Source organism: Penaeus monodon, unplaced genomic scaffold (assembly GCF_015228065.2).
Source record: "Penaeus monodon isolate SGIC_2016 unplaced genomic scaffold, NSTDA_Pmon_1 PmonScaffold_2526, whole genome shotgun sequence".
In the NCBI taxonomy this organism is placed as follows: Eukaryota; Metazoa; Arthropoda; class Malacostraca; order Decapoda; family Penaeidae; genus Penaeus; species Penaeus monodon.
The window spans coordinates 25,001-29,330 of NW_023655541.1; the positions used below are offsets into that span (position 1 = coordinate 25,001).

General features: G+C 41.0%; 2 pseudogenes; both read right to left on the reverse strand.

Moving 5' to 3' along the window:
- LOC119570374 overlaps nucleotides 1-3,620 on the reverse strand; it is a 4,736-nt pseudogene extending 1,116 nt beyond the window's left edge.
- Nucleotides 3,621-3,667: 47 nt separating this feature from the next.
- Nucleotides 3,668-4,326, reverse strand: LOC119570375 (annotated as a pseudogene).
- Between the last annotated feature and the right edge of the window lie 4 nt (nucleotides 4,327-4,330).

Here is a 4,330-nt window from a genome sequence, read left to right on the forward strand (position 1 = left end):
ACTGTTGTTGTTGCTACTGCTCTATCATTTCATTATCATTCGTATAAGTATCATCATTATTTTTTATCATCATTATATATATATATGGGTGTTGTTTTGTGGGGTGGTGCTTCTATTACACCACATTATATAAATAAATAATATATAAATATATATATATATATATATATATTTTAATATATATATATATATATATAACATATGTGTGTGTGTGTGTATGTATCTTTACCTTATTTCAATCTGAGATGCCGAAGGAAGAGGATACGTAAGGAGGTGAGTCGTTGAAGGTGCCGCTTTAGTGGCTTCGGTGGGAATAAGGAAAGGTGTGTGTGTCCTTTTCTCTCCAGAGCGAATGCTTTGTAATAACTTGATAAATGTAGCTATAGATCTGATATATTACATACGTTTTATTATCATGCGTCCAGTTTCAGGAAAAATGGATACTCACCCCGAGGTTCACAATACTCCAAATTTTGCTCACTCTTTTTTTATTGCAATTAGCTGTCATTTAATACTCGCGTTTGCTTTAAACTTTTAAGATTACGTATATTTTCTTTTCTTTTCTTTTTCTCTTCATTTCTTTCCCTTTTTTTCGCTGGGATGAGTCGCAAGTTTATAGAATATAGACGGGAGTATAACTACATATTGCAGAACTGTGGTCTTTATTTCCCTTCTTTTACCTATAGGGGGGGGGGAAATGGGGTGGGGTTGTGGGGGACATGGAGCAATATGGAGAATTAAACTGTCATTATAAATAAATTGGATATTCCAGAAAGTGTTCTTGTCCTATAAGTTATTGACACCATTGCACTATTCATGACCTAGTAATAACTATCTGAAAAAATTTGAGACATTGAACGGGACCAAGGAGATCTTTGCGTATTGGTCGGAGCCATAGAGCAGAATGGGTTTGGGGAAACCCACTGATGTAGATATAAAATGCAGATATGGACAGATATTGTACAAAATATAATCTAGATTTACATATATCAATATAATAACGATTGGAGAATAAAATAAAGGCTTCATGATTCCGGAAATAATAGAGGTAGTAATCGATATATTTATTTGTAACATATCTAAATACAGAAATTCATAAAACCCCGGCACAAGGCAAACGAGTCTCCGTAGTATTCTAAACGTTTCAGTCTTTTGAAATAATCTGTCGAGTGACGTCTCTCCCTCTAAACTTTCTGTTGTTTTTGTTTGGGGTTTTTTTGGTTATAGACTTTTTGTTGCCTTTGTGGTAAATTTTGTTCCTGGGGTTTTCTTTACGGTTGCTTTGACATTCTTTGTAGATACTTTTTTAGCAATAGACTTCTTTTGTTTTTTTGCCCTTCTTCACTCCGTTTTTCTTCGTCGGGGTTTGTTAGCGGTTGCCTTCTTAGTGGTGGGCTTTGAGGATACTTTTTTAGCTAGTGGCCCTTTTTTGTTGAGGACTTCGAAGAGACCTTTGTTGTGGATTTGTGGTAGCGTTTTTGGCCGATTTTTTTTTTCCGGCTGTCTTCTCATTTTTCTTATTCGTCAATTTCTTGCTGGCAACTTTCTTTTCCGTGGGTCTCTTCGTTGCGGCAGTTTTCTTTCTGGTTCCTTTGCTTGCCCTTGTTTTTTCTTTTAACGATGTTCTTCTTAACTTCCTCCTTCGAAAGTTTGAAGGAGCCGGAGGCGCCGGTGCCCCTTTGGTCTGCTGCAGGACCCGCTGGCGACGCCCCCCCTCAGCGCCTGCTTCAGGTGCACGCCGGCGGTCCTCTCGTCCCCAACCCGGAAGGAAGCGACGATGAACTTGAGGATGGGTTGGCGGAGGACCCGTTGCGCTCCTTGAGGGCCCTGAGGGCGGCGGCGACATCTCGCTGTACTTTGGGGTGGGCGCCCCTTTGGGCCCAAAGACCTTTGGCCGACGTGCCGACATGGTGACAGGACGGGGCGAGAAGCGTTGAGACTTTCCTATGCGCTCACGGCGACGCGGGAGAGGCGAGTGACGCCCTGGCTGCGAGGCGGACCTTAATGAGGGTGCCGAGGGACGGGGGTTCCCCGGTTCTCTCGCAGGGGAGGTCGCTCATCGGCAATGCACTTTTTGGGGAAAGGGAAAAACCGTTGGATGTGCATTTAATTCTTTTACGAATAACTTTCTATAATAAATGAAATGGAATCGAGTTATTTCATTACTTCTCTAATAAATAATCGTATTAATATTGTGAGACGATTGTATGCTACACAGAATAATAGATAAATAAAAGTGGGTAAAAAAAGGAAAAAATCGGGTCGCCGGTTTTCGAATCTCCTTTTCTACTGCTTCCAAGTTTAATTTTTATAGGGGAAGGCGCATAATCTGATTTTGTTGCAGTACAGTGTTTATTTTTACTAGAAAGTTAAAGAAATTTAAAACATTTCTGAAATTAAACATGAAAGATTCCATCCTGAAAATATAAGAGTTTAATAATGGTAATAATTCTATCTTGAAATTCAACTGACAAACATAAAACTTTGTAAAGAAAAAATCTTAATTATCTCTCTCTCTTATTTGTTTCTTTCTCGTATCTATTATCTTTATTCATCTCTCTATATTTTTATTTATACATTATTATTGTTTGTCTACCACTCCACGATTCACTGTCGTCGGGGCCGTTTTGGCGCTTGTATAAAACGCCTTTTGCTTCATAATGAAAACTTTACTATTGAAAAGTCAAATTACCTAGTTCTGTCTCCTCATGGAGATGGAGTTCTAATAGACTATAGAATTGTTTTTTTCCCTTCTTTTCTCTATTCTTGTTTTCAAATTTGTTTTTGTTTTTAAGGGGAAATAACCTTTGGTCGTCTATAAATATCACGATATATACATGACAACAGCGACAAAAGAATAAAAATACAAGAGAATAAAGAATCACAATATTCTTTGATATTACGATCCATTGATCCTTAAGCTACGTATAGGTTCATTTTAAAGAGAAAAAAAGTGCAATCGAGGACGTACGTTTAATCTTATACACAAAGAGTCACTTACATGAACAATCTCATTCAAAAGTAACTAATATAAATCAACAGTTGTCAAAATGTTACTTTTAAAAATTGCAGGACGATCCACCCATTCTTCGTGGTTTGTTTTTGTTGCTGTTTTCTTGAGTTTTTTTTTCTGAAAGCTTCTTTGTTATTGGTTTCTTTGTTGCTTCGTTCTTTGGAGTGCTCTCTGCGGTGGATTTCTTTGAAGTGTTAGTAGTGGACTTCTTTGTTGCAGACTTAGACGTGACTTTCTTTGTTGCAGTTAGAAGTGGCTTTCCTTTTTTGCAGTTTTAGCGCTGGGTTTCTTTGCCGTCACCTTTCCCGGAGTCTTCTCGTTTTTTCGTCACCTTCTTGGCCGAGTCTTTCCTGAGCTTGAAGGAGCCGGAGGCGCCGGCGCCCTTGGTCTGCTGCAGGGACCCGTCGGCGACGCCCTTCCTCAGGCCCGTCGACCTGGAAGGATGCGACGATGAACCTGAGGATGGTTGGCGGGAGGACGCGTTGTGTTCCTTGAGGGCGGCGGCGACCATCTCGTTGTACTTGGGAGGGCGACCATCTCGATGTAAATTGGCCGAAGGACGTAAATATTTGCGAGTGTTTTGTATTTTACTTATATATCTGTGCATGTTAAACTACACACAGTGTTATGGGATAGTATCTATAGTTCCGTTTTAACATGATATTAAAAACTAAAATTTATATAATCGACTATGGATGGTTTATTTGACAACTATACATAAAAGGAGTTCCTAACCAGCTTTATTTTTTGACCAGCTTCTTGTCCGTTTTCTTAGCTGCAGACTTCTTGATCGTTTTCTTGGTGGCTGGCTGCTTGAGCGGGTTTTCTTCGGGGGCGGTTTCTTGCTGTGGCTTTCTTGGTCGAAAGCTTTTCCTTTGTGGTTTTGTTCAGTGATTCCTTCTTCGCTCTGGGTTTCTTCGTCACGTCTTTTTTGGCTGTGGTCTTTTTGTTGGCTATTTTCTTCGCTGAAGTCTTTTTGTCGACTGGTTTCTTGACAGTGGTCTTCTTGGTGACCGATTTCTTGACAGTGGTCTTCTTGGCAACGGGTTTCTTCGCTGTGGTCCCACCTTTACTCGCAGCGGGTTTCCTTCCCTCCGCCTTGCCTTCCACCTTGGCCAGCTTGAAGGAGCCAGAGGCCCCCGTCCCCTTCACCTGGACCAGAGACCCGTCAGCCACGCCCTTCTTCAGCGCCAGCCCGGGCATGAACGCCTGCTTTCTTTTGTCCTGACCCTAAAGGGCGAGTCTTGAGGATCGCCTGACGCGAGGAACACTCCGCTCCTTTAAGGCTCTGATGGCGGGGGAACCATTTCACTGTAC